Here is a 14,814-nt window from a genome sequence, read left to right as displayed (position 1 = left end):
TCAGCTGCTGCTGAAACTGATCAGTGGCTGATTCCAGGAAGCCTGGGGCAGAGCAACTCTGCCTCGGGCTTCCTGTAGTCAGCCGCTGGTCAGTTTCAGCAGCGGCTGACTTGGGGACGCCTGGGGCAGAGCAGCTGGGGTGCTGCTGGGTTGGTCCAGTAGCACGGCTCCTCGGCGCTACTGGAGCAACCCAGCAGCACCCCAGCTGCTCTGCCCCAGGCGTCCTGATTTAGCCGCTGCTGAAACTGACCAGCAGTGGCTGAATCAGGACGCCTGGGGCAGAGCAGCTGGGGTGCTGTCGGGTTGGCTCCGGAGCGGCGCTGCGGGACCAACCCAGCAGCCCCCAGCTGCTCTACCCCATGGGTAGGCAAGAAAAGCCTGGTCTGCTGGGGGGGGGGGGGGGACACTAGCTGCACCCCCCCCCCCCCGCCCAGCAGACCAGGGAGACGGGGGTGGCGGGACCGCCCAAGTCCTCCACGGCTTTGCTCCGTCTCCCTGGTCTGCTGACCTGGGAGACGCGGAGCAAAGCCGCAGAGCACGCGGGCAGCGGGACAGCCCAGGTGCGCCGTGGCTGTCCCACTGCGGGCGTGCTCCAAGGCTTTACTCCCCATCTCCCTGGTCTGCTGGTCGGGAGACGGGGAGCAAAGCCGCGGAGCACGCCTGCAGGGGGACAACTCAAGCGCGCCCGGGCTGTCCCGCTGCGGGCGTGCTCCAAGGCTTTGCTCCCCGTCTCCCTGCAGACCAGGGAGACGGGGAGCAGCTTTTCTCGCCCTGGAGGACGGGGGCGGCGGACCTCGGCGCATCTGGGCATCCCACCGCTCCCGTCCTCCGGGGCGAGAAAAGCCCCATTCATAACTGCGGATCCGATGTAAGTTGGATCCGCGTAACTCGGGGACTGCCTGTATAGCTTTATTGTTTTCCTCCTATAGCAATGAACAACTATTATGTATAGCTCCTGTGACTGAAAGAAACTAAATACTCATATATCCCATAAGGAATGTTTTTATGAGAACAAAGAATGGGAGAACAACTTGTGTGTGCAGAGTTCCTGAATTTTGGGGCGAAAAATAGCACTTGATAGTTGGAACATTGTTCCATGGTGGATTTAAACAACTGATTTATCACCACCTACTTTTTAAAAACAAGTGTAATGACATATTGAGAAATGTAAATAAAGGAATGGACATTATATCCATGTGCAGTTATAACTGTTGCCTTTTTGTCTCTTGGTTTCCTTTGAAAATTCACTTGCTAGGCCAACTTGTAGTATTTTCTCAAGAATATGTTTACTGAAGTGTAGAAAAAGTGACTAATTTAACTAGACATTTCATATGCCTTTATTATTGTACAATAATAACATTTAGAAGACAGGGCAATAAACTAAGGTGTGTGTGTGTGTGTGTGTGTGTGTGTGTGTGTGTGTGTATATATATATATATATATATTGCATTTCCCCCACACTCCGGTAAAAACCCAAAGCACCACAATAAAATCTTGCAATATTGTTCAGAGATTATTTTCTAATTAACTAGTATGCTACACTAGGAATTATCTTGACGGTGTTCCATTGAGATATAAAATGAAGAAACTCAAAGTGCAACAAGAAGCTTACTGGAAAGGTTTGATGGCTTGGTGACAGCAAATATTAGCTCCCTAGGGTATCTCAGCCTGAAGTTTTCTTTTATATTGGCTCCATTTCAGAAATAATAAAGCTAAGCTCATGCAGAAAATTGTCTTGATGTGATAGACAGAATTGCTCTTACTAGTTCAAAGAGGGGCACAGGTGGTTATGCTAAACCCCATGCAAATTTTCCAACTTTGAAAAAATGTTTCAGGGGAATTTTTCAAATTAGCTGGAGATCTCAGGGCTGCTAGTTGCATCGTTTGTGTGCATCGTTACAGCTATTTGTGCTTATTTTCTACTTTTCAAACATTAGAACACAGTAGCTGCTAGGAACAGTGCTTTTAGTATCAACCACTGTAATGACAACAATCAAAAGGAAGAACAGTCTTATGAATAAGGCAATGGATTGAGATGCATGCGATCTGGATTATGTTCTTGTACTGCCATGCATTTAGAGCCTGGGTAAGTCACTTTGTGTCTCTGCTCATTTCTCAGTCTGCAATATTTCTATACCTCATGTTGCTGTTGTGAGACAGGGAAGTATTGTTGGTGATAATTTGAAAGCTACAGTGACTGCAGCTGTAATTACCTAGAAAAGAAAACTGAAACAAATATGAAGGTTTTCTAATATGCCTCCATTCCCTTTTTTGCCTCTGCTTCTCTTTCCATTATGCCACTTTTCCCTGGTGAGGGTTCTATCTTTCTAATAACCCTCCATTCCTTAGCACAAATATCATTTCACTTTCCTTCGATTGGGGTATATCATTGTTCCTCAGGGAAAAGTATGGAAAACGCTACCATTTTCTTATCAACAGCCAGAAATTCACTAGAATTAAAGATCATTTGAAAATCTTTACATGAACCAGTTTCAGGTATAGCTTCAAACTGGCCTTTTTGGATTGTAAACTCTATGAGAAATTCAGATAATATACCCAAAAAATTCCATTTGTGATCAAACACGATTATATATATTTCATAGTAATAGATCAAACACAGGAATTGTGATTTGCCTTGTGTCTTTCACAGAGGCTTTTATACATTCCCAAAAGAAGTTGTTCATGGACACGAAGGGCTGTGATAATACCTTGTGAAGAACCACAGCAATAATCTTGAGTAATGAGCAAAGATTCCTACATTTTTTCAAGAGAGCTCTTAAAAGGTAAAGAGATGTTCTTTCAGACCGTATGTTTTTAATTGTTTGCTTTTATAACCGAGACTAGAAGATTTACCTGATATTTCTTGAGTTCTTCAAGGCAGGGGGCTGCGGCTGTGGAGTGTGTGTGGATGAATTAGGGCAGGGGCTTTGGGATGAGGGCGGGTCAGGGCAATGGGAAGGAGATATGGCAGTTGCAGGAGTCAGGGCAGAGGATAGAGGCTCAGGGCAGGAGTGGTGGGTGGTGCAGAAGTCAGGGTAGGAGGCTGTGAGGTGTGGCAAGGCTGAAGGCCAGGGTTGGGGTACAGGAGTCAAGGTATGGTGGTCAGAAGAGGAGGTGAGGAGCTCAGGGCAGTAGGGGTACAGGGCCACAGGGCTCAGGGCAGATGGCTAGGAGGGCCTTATTGAGGCTGCCTGTGTGACAGCAAGGGTATCACTACTCCAACAGCAGCCTATCCTGGGGAGCTGGGGCTGTGCTGCCCTGGCAGCTCCTCAAAGGGAGTGGCTACATTGGCTACTTCCCCCCTCTCCGGTCCCCCAGCAAGTGGCTTCTCGCAGGGCAGGGAGGGCCACAGCTGGAGCGCCCAGTCAGCAGCTCCTCACAGGCTTGGGAAGGGGACCCAGCCACCTGGCAGCTCCTCGCGTGAGGAGGTGCTGGCCTACCCAGCCCCATGGCAGCTCCTCGGGTTGGAGGAGCTGGGTTGCCCCGACCTGGTGGGAGGCAGGGCTGGGCTGCCCAGTCAGCAGGCAGTTTGGGTGGGCAACACCTTGCAGGAGGAGCAAGGGGCCCGGAGCTGCTGGCCAGCGAGGTTGATGACTGGCAGGGCTTCCCTCCATCCAGCATTGTAGCTAAGGCCCGGGTGAGAGGAGTTTGGGGGCAGGGAAGCCACTTACTTGGGCTGGTGGCTGGCAATATACAGAGCCCTGGCCCCAGCTGGCCACTCTCTTCCTGGTGTGGCTGCCTGCTACGGTTACTTTGCAGTATAACTATCCCCTATCCCCCACTGGTCATTGTGGAACATAACTGTCCCTCCTATCAGACCCCTTCTCTTTCCATGTTATGAAAAACAATTCAATTCCAGGCATATCCCATTTTCCTGACACAGTCAAACCATGAATTTGCTTTAAGTTGGAATAAGGGGAGGCTGCATACCAAATTTGGTGGTCCTAGCTCTTACTGTTTCGGAGTTCTTGAACAAATGGAGTTACAGATGGATTCACAGATAGACAAATGCATAAATTCTCTAAAATTATGTATATAGATTAGGCTCTTAGCAAAATAGGGACACCGGGAGCAAAGCCGGGGAGGCGGAAGGGTGCTGGGGCGCTGCCAGTTGGCCTCTTAAGGGGGGGTAGTCTTATACGGTGAGTATAAGACAAAAACCTATCTTTTAACTAGAAAATTAGGGGGTCGTCTTATACGCCCAGTCGCCTTATACGCCGGAAAATACGGTAATTCATTTTCCCCCTCCCTGCAAAGATAAATGAATGGCATGATATTCTTACTTAAAATAGAGATTAAGGAATTAGTTGAAAATTCAAAAACCCTTGAGGGCAGAATTAGATAAACCTGAGGAGCCAACATAAAAAATGTAGCTGGTTGTATGACAACAAAGGATAAAGTGACTAATAACTCTGATTCTGAATTTCAATAATTTAGCAGGCTGTGATGGTTTCAAAATATCCTCAGACATACAGGAGAGAACTCGTTTATCAGCTAAATCTGACTGTGCACCCTATTAGAATGATTAGAGCTCTAGGAATTTATTGATGTAGTAGCATGAACAAAATTAAATTCTCTTCTGCTTCAATTCTAAAGGGAGAATTTTAAAGCAAGAGCCCAACATGAACTATCTTAAACTTTAAACTTGAAAGACTTGTTTTGCATCTAAGGAAACACAAACCATCCCTGTCACTACTTGTAACAGATCAATTAATCTGTCTACAATGTATATTTGATAGGGAATTGAATTAATGTTAAGAATGAACTGGAAGATTACATGACTCTAGCATCTTTAAATGCAGACTAAGCATTCAGAGTGACACCTTCAGATAAACCAATTAACTTGCAAAAACATGTTAGTCAGGGCTAGCAGAAAAGATAGGCAGCTTTGGAGTTTGGAAACAAAATAAAGGATGGGTTAGAAGAATGGTTCAGTGGCACTCACCTACTCCTCAGGAAATGGAAGTTCATTTCTCTTCTCTGCTACAGACTTCCTCTCTTGCCATGAGCAAGTCACTTGTGGCCAGATTCCCAATGGGGACTTAAAATCAGCGTGGCAATGCCTAACTTCAGCCGCTCTGCTGCCTCATGGAATCCACAGCCCCGAGTTAGGCACACAGGCTTCTTATACAATGTATGAGGAGTGTTAAGTGCTAAAGAATGACTGCCATAAAAGCTGGGAAGCTAGCCTACAGAAAACGTTATTGAGAAGGCTGGAGCCTAAGCCCTGCTCTTATCAGGGACTTAGGTACCTAACCTCACTTGGATTAATGCCATGAATTTTCATATGGAGTTAGGTGTCTAAGGCAGGTCGGTCCTTTTTCACAAGATGGAAATGCCTACCCCCTTTCGTACAATACCTCAACCCAGATCCCTATCCTCACCTCAACCCAGATACCTATCCTCACTCTGCCTAAGAACACCAATTGCTTGTGTACCACATCTTCCAGGTGAGTGCACTAGGCTATGGGATAGTCTAGGCCAGTGGTCTCAAACCTTTTTAAGCATGAGATCACTTTTTGAATTTAATTGCAATCCAAGATCTCTCTCAAACCAAAATACCCTTGCCCCGCCTCCTTCCCATCCCTCCTCTGAGGCCCCATCCTCACTTTTGTCAAGCTGGGGGCAGGAGTTTGGGGTGCAGGAGAGATTCAGGACTGGGGCTGGGGTTTGGAATGCAGGCTTCAGCTAGGCACCACTTACCACAGGTGGCTTCTGGGTGGTGGTGCAGGGTGCTAAGGCAGGCTCACTTCTGTCCTAGCTCTGCACCACTCCCAAAAGCAGCCAGCAAACTCTCTCCATCCCTGCCCCCCTCTGGTCTGCGGAGGTGGGGTACAGGGTGGAGGGAGGGGCACCCTGAGATCAATACCCTCCTTTCTCTTCTTTCCATGCCCTGCACAGCAAGAAGGAGGCTCCCACAGGTCAAGGGGCAGCTCCAAGGTAGAGGGCAGGAGCAGCACGGCAGTGCTGAGAGTGGCAGTTGAAGTGCCGATCTTGAGAGCCTCCTGGCCAAACCTGTCAGGATCACCTGTCAGAGGCTCCAAGATCTACCAGTAGATCCCAATCTACTGGTTGGTGACCACTGGTCTAGGCTGAGTTTCTCTCGGGACATGTCTACACAGCAGCATTATTTCGAAAGAACTATGTTATTTTGAAACAACAAAGTGAGCGTTTACATAGCAAGCCCATTATTTTGAAATAACGAGCTTCTTTGTCTGAATTCGCAGCCTTCATTTTATGAGGAACACCACCTATTTCAGTATAGTTATTTCAAAATAGGGTGTGTGTAGACAGCACAGCTGTGATTATTTCTAAATAACTGGCCTTCAGGGATTCTCACAGGGGCCCTGGTAGCCATTCTGTCCACACTCATTAAACTGTATAGTTCCTTTTCCCCTGCAGCCTTTAAAGGTATAGCCTCAGGGAAAAGGGCTTGTGGCACAAGCAAAGCCCTGCTAGCCCTATGCCACACACCAGCAGCCTGCTCTGCCTTCCATGCTGCCATGAATGACCCCTGTGTTCCCACCGAGCCCTTCACAGCTGCAAGGTAGCCAGCAGCCACCTCCGAAGCCCCTGCCAGGGGACAAAAGAGGAGAGCACCATTCTGGTCTGGTGCAGAGATCCTGGATCTCATTGAGGTCTGGGGAAAGGAGGCTAACCTCCAGGATCTCTGCACCGAGCACAGGAACACGGACATATATGGCTGTATGACTGGCAGCTTGGGCCAGAAGGGCCACAGCCACACCCAGGAGCAGGTCAGGATGAAGGTGAAGGAGCTGAGGCAGGCCTATACCAAGGCCAGGGATCAGCTCTACCGTATCCTGGGAGGTGGGTCAGTTCCTTCCCCAGTTGTGGACTCTGGGCTGGAGATGCCTGTCATCAGCCTCCTAAGGACGTAGCTGTGGAAGCGGAGGAGGAAGACAAGGAGACCAGCACCAACACCATGCCCTCCTGCCAGGAGTTCAGCCTGTCCCTGGAGCTGTCCTCCCCCACTCCCAGGACTCGGATGAGGCTGAGGAAGGCCCATCAGGTGGGTTCCATTACTTTTCCTACACACCCGCGGGGGGAGGCGATGGGCAGTAAGGGGGCTCCGCGCTCCTCGCTTGGCCTGGGGATCACAGAGCAGCCTGTGCACATAGAGTGCCAATACAGAGCACACAGCCCACAATGAGGCTGCCTCACAGGAACCTCGCGCTCCTGCTCACAAGGTTCCTGCACAGGCCTGCCTTACTCCCGACGCCGTGGTGGGACACCTTCCTACCACAAGCCACCACTAAGGTGGATGGAATCATGGACACATACACCCGGGCATGCCTGCACTCTCAAGGCAGCATCAACTCCCAGGCAAGCATGGCGAGGCAAAGGACACTTGAGCCCCTGCCAGGAGCGTGGGATGGGAGGAGGAAGAAGTGGAGGGGACTCCAGTAGCACCCTTCCCAGCAAGTGGCATCTACTGATCACACACACCTCCCACAACACCCTCCACTCCCCTCCTCCAGAGAGAAGGGATCCACATCCTGTCCCTGTGGGACGTCACCGCTGCTGGACCCGGTGTGTGCATGGCATGGAGAGAAGTTGAGCCGCCCCGCTGCCCCCCTCCCACCCGCAGGCTCCCAGCCTGGCTGGCACCTTTCCATGTCTGCTTGCCCCCAGAATATGGGGGTAGCAAGACTTCCCCCTGGGACATCTATGCCCCTGCAGGAAAGGGTCCAGCATCTAGGCTTCAGGTGGCCTTGCTCAAAGCACATCACTTTTGTCTGACCCGAGACCTTTTGATGTCAGCTGAGATGAGGGCTTCATGCACCCTCTTTCCTCGGATGACTGACCTTGTCTTTGTTCTTCACAGCAGGACCAGCTGTGAGTGAGGTGCAAGCCACACCTCCCATGCCAGCCTCTCAACCCTGTGAGACCCGCAGGCATCAATGAAAACACAGGACCTCCAGCAGGAACACGTTGCTTGCCTCCATTCCATCCAGCGGTCTTTGGATCAGCAGGACCGGAAGTTGGATATGGACCTGAAGGAGCACCGTGCTGACCAGGATCTGTGCTGCACCACTTAGCAGGAGCTGTGCCAGGAGGCCCAGAGCATGTGCCTGGCATATAGTGCTGCCATCTACTGCACGGTCACAGTGATTAAGCATTCTAGCAGCCACTGCAACCACTGCACCACGCCCCCTGCACCCGCTCCTGCCCCCTGACTCCTCCCCCTAGCCCCACCCTTGGCTGCCAAGGGGCTTGCACATGAGGCGGTGGGACCGCCCAAGGCGGGCACCAGTCCCAGTCCCATCCCTGAGCCCCTCTACCCCCATCCACCTCCCTTCCCCCCCCCTCAGATTCTCCCCCCCCTCCAGTTCCTCACCTGGCAGGAATGTCTCCCCCTTATTTTCAAATAGGTTGAGCAGAACACAGCAGGCTGAAGCCACGTGAGGGGGCATTCCACTCTCCAAGGTCCAGCCAGGTCAGGAGACAGTGGAACCTCCCTTTGAAATGGCCGAATGCACCCATCACAATGTGGGCCCTGCTGAGCCTTGTGTTAAAATGTTCTTTGTTGGGGTCCACATGTCACGTATAGGGCTTCATCAGCCAGGGAAGCCAGGTATAGGCTGCAGCCCCCAGGATACATATGAGCATGTCCACATCCCTGACCCTGATAGTGCGGTCAGGGAAAAAGTGCCAGCATGCATCTTCTGGAACAGGCTGGAGTTCCTAAAGATGCAGGCATTGTACGCCTTCCCCAAGCACCCTGGAAAAATACCCCTTAATGTAGTCTGATGCCCAGATGGGGATATGGATGCCATCAATGTCCTTCTTCCCCCGCAGTTGGGGAAGTCCATGGCAGCAAAGCCAGTGATGATGGGGTCCATGTTGCCCAGGATGATGAACCTGTGCAGCAGGATGGTGTTGATGGCCCTCACCACCTGTAGAAGGAGACAAACGGAGAATCACAGGGTTGCCAGGACTCATGGGAGTTTCCTGGGCCAAACCCCCCTTCCCACACACCAGGATCAACCCCTAACTTACCCCTTTCCCTGGCAGAGCTTTGTGAAGGTGGGACTGACAAACCTTCCAGGAAGGGAGCTTCCACCCCCACCCTTCCTAGGCAGCCTGATTCCAGCAGTTTGCTGCCCTCCTGGGACAATTGCATGAGAGTGCCATACCTGCATGACTATGACCCCGACGGTCAATCTCCCCATGCCAAACTAGTTCCTGAAGGAGCGGTAGCTGTCCGGTGTGGTGAGCTTACAAATAGCAATGGCAACCCACTTCTGGAGGGGGATGGCAGGTCACATGTGGGTGTCCCATCACTGGAGGGCAGGGACGAGCCACTCGCAGAGTTTCAGGAAGGTGTTCTTCTTCATACAGAAGTTCTGGAGCCACTGTTGGTTGTCCCATCTCTCCAGGACACTGCAATGCCACCAACTGGAACTCGTGTCCCATCGCCAGAAGTGGCAATGTAGGAGGTGCAGGGAAGGGAAAAAGGGGGTGTACTGCATGAGCAGCATGTGAGGTGAGAGAGGTGCCCCACAAGTAGTGGCGGGTCCTGTTCCTGCAGAGCCATGTGGGCAACATGCAGTAACTGCACCAGGAGGTGCAGTAGGAGGTCTGAGAGCCAGCAACTGCTTTCCAGCAGGTCCAGCTCCATGGCAGAAGTGCTGTGGTGTCCACAAGGGTAACCGGAGCAGGTGGTGAAAAAGTTTTGCTGTCCATCAACGAGGTAGGAAAAGGAGAAGAGCCTGAGACATAACTGTACAGGGTGCTCCCTTCAAGCACGAGCCTCAGCTGGCCTCAGTCAGCAGCTCCAGGAAGTGACTGCTGTCCTGATGTCCTGCCCCAAGTGCTTCCAGGGTTTTTTAAAAGTGATTGAGACTCCAGTCAGTGTGGACGCTCTATTTTGAAATAGCTCAGTGCTATTTCTATAGGCATTTGTTGTATGGACGCACTATTTCAAAATAAGCTATTTCGGAGATTATTTTTGCAAAATAGCTTATTTCAAAATAAGCGTGTAGTACAGACATAGCCTTAGTGTCTCATGCTGAAGCTATTTCAGTTTAGCAGGAGATTGAAACCTGACCCCAGAATTATGAAACTTGCTGTGAGACTCTGTTTCTGTCAGGCTGAGTAGGGATTTGAGCCAGGGTCGCCCCCATCCTGGCAAATGTTCTCATGACTTACTTATTTCTTTGTGGACCTAGTCTTTCTTTTGTTGTGTTTTTTCTCTGTCAATTATTCCTTTGTCAAATGGGGATTGGTGACACCGACCTACCTCCCAAGGTTTTGTGAGGAAAAACACTAAATATTGTGAGGCGTTGAGACTTTGGTAATGAAGGCCATATAAATTCTTTAGACAGACAGAAAAATGGGTGAGGTAATATCTTTTATTGGATCAACTTCTACTGGTGAGAGAGACAAGCTCTTGAGCTTACACGGAGCTCTTCTTCAGGTCTGAGAAAAGTACTGGGAACCTCATTGCTATATACAAGATGGAACATATTGTTTAGCATTAATTAACACACATTTCAAGTAGGGATATGAAAGGTTAACCAGTTAACCTCTTACGCAATTAACCAGAGCAGCCCCTGTCTATGGCAGACCCAGGGGTCTGCAGGCAGGGGCTGCTCCAACTATCTGCAGTGAGCCCAGGGGTTAAACTTCAAGTTTAACTGGTTAACCAATTACACAGGATTTTACATCTCTAATTTCAAGGGACTATTCAAAATGCAGTAGTCCATTAATGCCCATTCAGTGTTAGAGAGGAAAGGGAGGGAGCAGAGAGGGGGAGAAAGCAGCTGAAGGAGGCTGTTTCTAGAATAGCAACATGTAAAGGCGGAACTGAAACTGTTTAAAGTATATTGACTTTTGGGGACAGACCTAAGGAATGCCACTTTAGAGAGGTGCATGGTAAAATAAAATAAACCTAAAGGGTCTAACAGGATTGTGAAGGAAAAATCAGAGGAATAATTTGCATGAGAAGTTAATAGGCTGAAAGGGTCAGAATGGAAAAAGGAAAAAAATGCTGTTGCACACTAATCTGGGCCAAATATAAGACTAGTTAGTAATGTGGAGTTTTTTCAGCGGATATTTCTTTCTATTTTCAATACTATCATTTTAAATTAGACCTTCTGATGAACAGAACTCAGCAACTGAGGCAGCTATCTGTTAAAGCCTCTTCATTTAGTGTGAGGGCACATGACTTAATTTCTGTGTGCCATTTAAATGGCACTGAATAGAAGCTATGGCTATGTCTAGACTGCATTATAAAATTGTAAAAAGATGTAATGTTCAATTAAATTTTGAAAGAGACTATTTCAAAATGTAGCACATCTACACGGTGCCAAATTTCAAAATAAAGTACTCTTTCAAACCATCCCTTATTCCTTGGAGAATGAGGTTTACAGAGATGGCAAAAGAGTGCATCCGCTATTTTAAAAAAAATTCTGAAATAGCAGATGCGTTCCTTAGATGCGGGGTTGGTATTTCGGGATAATTCTGGTATCCCGACATAGCAATGCAGTCTAGACATAGCCTATTTTATTTTGGGGGGAGCTTTTCTGTTGTGTTCATTATTGGAAAATTCAAGCACCCCATAAACATGAATACAAATACAACAACATCAGACTGGTGCGATGAGGGAATATTACCAATCTCATTCTATAGCTAGGGAGATAAGGCAAAAATGTCAATGCAAAAAATTGCATAAGGGCCAATTCTGAGTATCAGGAATAGGTGCCTATCATTATACACCTAGGCACAGATCCTCAAAGATATTTAGGCTCCTAGCTTCCAGTGAAGCTTTCAATTATTCCCTTCCTACAATTTCCTATTGTATTCCCCCTTCTTAAAACACAGCAAAAGCTTTTCAAGGTCAAGGCCTGCCTTCATCTTTGTGTCCTCTCAGGACTAAACCACTAATAAAAGCCTCTTCTATAAAGTTTTGACTTCTGCAGACTGGCAGGGAATTTGCTGCTCTGGCCTGGCCAGGTCAGAGTATCTGACTACTGTTTAGTTAAGTAGCAATTGGAGACACACACAAAACTTCACTTCTTCAAAAAGATAGCCCCTGCCTCAGGGGCTTGGAACTTTGGCCCAGAACCTCAATGATATTTAGCTCTTTAATTCCACTGAAATCAGTGGAAATTAGGGTGCTAAATATCTTTGAGGATCTAAACTTATGGTTGAGTGGTCGAAAGATGCTTTTACAAATTTACCATAGGCTTGAAAGGCAAAGCGTTAAATCAAAAGTAAATGTGGAATAATAACACTAAGCAGTACTTCAATCCAAATGTAGCCAAAAAGACAAAGAAAAACTAAGTGAAAGCATTAAATAGTAGTAATAGAAAGAGTTAAATGTGAGCAGAAAAAATGGAACAGCACCAGAAATCTAGAAGAAAGTTTATCAGTTCCTCTATTTATGTATTATTTAAATAGCCATAATTATGGGCTTTAGGATGTTTAGTTATCACCACAATAGTTTAGATTTGATCATTTTTTTAACTCAGGGTCCTTGAGAAGAAGCAGCAGCCAAATAAACAAAAAGATAATCAACCAGCGACAGCCTTTCCAACTGAGATAAACAGATACTGGATTATGCAGACTAATTTCTTTGCTATCTTGGCCAAGTTTAATATTTTTGTTGTTTTGTACCAAATTGTTGAGTTTTTAATATTTGTCTGATTGTAGAGGGCCTATCTGTACCTGTGAGAGAACAAAAACAGAGAATGGAACATCCAGCAATTGGTGAGGGATGGCTTCACTGGATGGGTCTGTAATCCCTGGATGGGTGTGTAATCCCCAGAGTATATTGTCTGGAAAGGAAATTAATAACATAATAATGTTTAGTTTTTGAAAGCAGTATGTAAGGACATCAAGCATTGTTCTCCCCATTTTACAATGACAGGAGAGGTTTTTCCATCACCAGAGGACCACCACCTGTGTGAACAATGGTTGCTAGGTCCACAGAAGCATTCTTCCATTGAGGTAGCCGCATCTACTCTGGGCAGGGCTGCCACTGAAGAGGAGTAGGGATAGTAAACAAGTAGTTGCCCCAGGGCCTGGGGCTCCTGGCCGCTGCTGCCACCACCACAGCCACGGTAGCAGCTGGAACTTCAGGCATTTTTAAGTCTCTGCTAGAGCCTTTTGCCACACGGTCAGGAGTCAAATGATGCCCAGCTGATTAGCAGAGCACCCACAACTAGGCTTTTTTTGTTTTTACTGGTGGTGCACATTCGCGTGTGCCTTGGTGCACATAAACAATTTATTTTGCACATAGATGGGAAAAAAATCCGAACAAGGATGGAACATTGACCCACACCCAACCTATAATCTCCCATTCACTGCTGAGATGTTGGCTCCTGCCTCTGATGGACCCATTATGCCAACTTCTATCACCCACTTCTATCATTATGCCAACTTCTATTCAAACAAGCCTCTTCATGCTTTCCCCATGCTGCTTCTCATGTTCAGGAAGGAAGAGTTCCCAGTAATCATCCACAAAGCTGCCTCAAATCACTCTGCTGTGTTGCCTACAAAACTTGACAATAGTTAGGCAATAAGTATGTTGTGACTACTGTCTATCATGCTTACTAATATTCTCATTGTTTCCTTGCACTTCCCTGTCTGTGTCCATCTGTTGCCTCTTTTCTTTGTATTTACACTATAAGCTTTTTTGTTCTACAGGTTGCGACCTCCAAATCTTGGATTCTCTCATCTAGCAACATACATGGTCCAGCATGACCATGGATAGAACCATAGAACACTAGAACTGGAAGGGACCTTGAGAGATCATCAAGTCCAGTCTCCTGCCCTCACGGCAGAACCAAGCACCGCCTTGATTATCCCTGATAGATGTCTATCCAACCTGCTCTTAAATATATACAGTGATGGAGATTCCACAACCTATCTAGGCAATTTATTCCAGTGTTTAACCACCCTGACAGTTAGGAACTTTTTCCTAATGTCCAACCTAAACCTCCCTTGCTGCAGTTTAAGACCGTTGCTTCTTGTCCTATCCTCAGAGGCCAAGGAGAACAATTTATCTCCCTCCTCCCTCTGACAGCAAAATGCAGGACAATGTAGCACTTTAAAGACTAACAAGATGGTTTATTAGATGATGAGCTTTCGTGGGCCAGACCCACTTCCTCAGATCAAATAGTGGAAGAAAGTAGTCACAACCATATATACCAAAGGATACAATTTTAAAAAATGAACAAATATGAAAAGGACAAATCACATTGCAGAACAGAAGGAGGATGCGGGGGGGTGGGAAGGGGGAGGAAGGAAGGTAAGTGTCTGTGAATTGCTGATATTAAAGGTAGGGAGAGTGGGATGTTTGTGAGTTAATGGTATTACAGGTGATAATTGGGGAAACTGTCTTGATAATGGGTGAGAAAGTTCAAAGACTTGTTAAGTCCTTGTCGGTAAGTGTCGAATTTTAACATGAATGACAGTTCAGAGGATTCCCTTTCAAGTGCAGATGTAAAAGGTCTTTGTAGCAGAATGCAGGTGGCTAAGTCATTTAGAGAGTGTCCTTTCTGGTTAAAGTGGCAAGAAACTGTTTTCTCTTTGTGATCTTGTCTAATATCTGTTTTGTGGGCATTAATCCTTTGGCGAAGTGTCTGAGATGTTTGTCCAATGTACATAGCAGACGGACACTTTCGGCACATGATAGCGTAGATTATATTTCTGGATGCGCAGGAATATGTGTTCTTGATCTTATAACTCACTTGGTTAGGTCCAATAATGGTATCAGCAGAATGAATATGTGGACAAAGCTGGCAACGGGGTTTGTTGCAAGGGAAGGTACCAGGGTTGGTATTA

The 14,814-nt window shown here is 47.4% G+C and overlaps 1 long non-coding RNA gene across 1 annotated transcript in view; it reads left to right on the top strand.

Annotated features, from left to right (window-relative positions):
- LOC106731652 (uncharacterized) overlaps nt 1–14,814 on the top strand; it is an 86,361-nt gene that overhangs the window by 12,925 nt on the left and 58,622 nt on the right. The window contains exons 4-5 of the long non-coding RNA XR_012900764.1: nt 1,938–2,086; nt 2,651–2,783. This is a non-coding gene — a long non-coding RNA (uncharacterized LOC106731652). The remainder of the gene's footprint in view (nt 1–1,937; nt 2,087–2,650; nt 2,784–14,814) is intronic.

This window comes from Pelodiscus sinensis, chromosome 1, assembly GCF_049634645.1.
Source record: "Pelodiscus sinensis isolate JC-2024 chromosome 1, ASM4963464v1, whole genome shotgun sequence".
Lineage (NCBI taxonomy): Eukaryota > Metazoa > Chordata > Testudines > Trionychidae > Pelodiscus > Pelodiscus sinensis.
The sequence above is the reverse complement of the archived record's forward strand: the minus strand, read 5'-3'. Positions and strand labels throughout refer to the sequence as shown.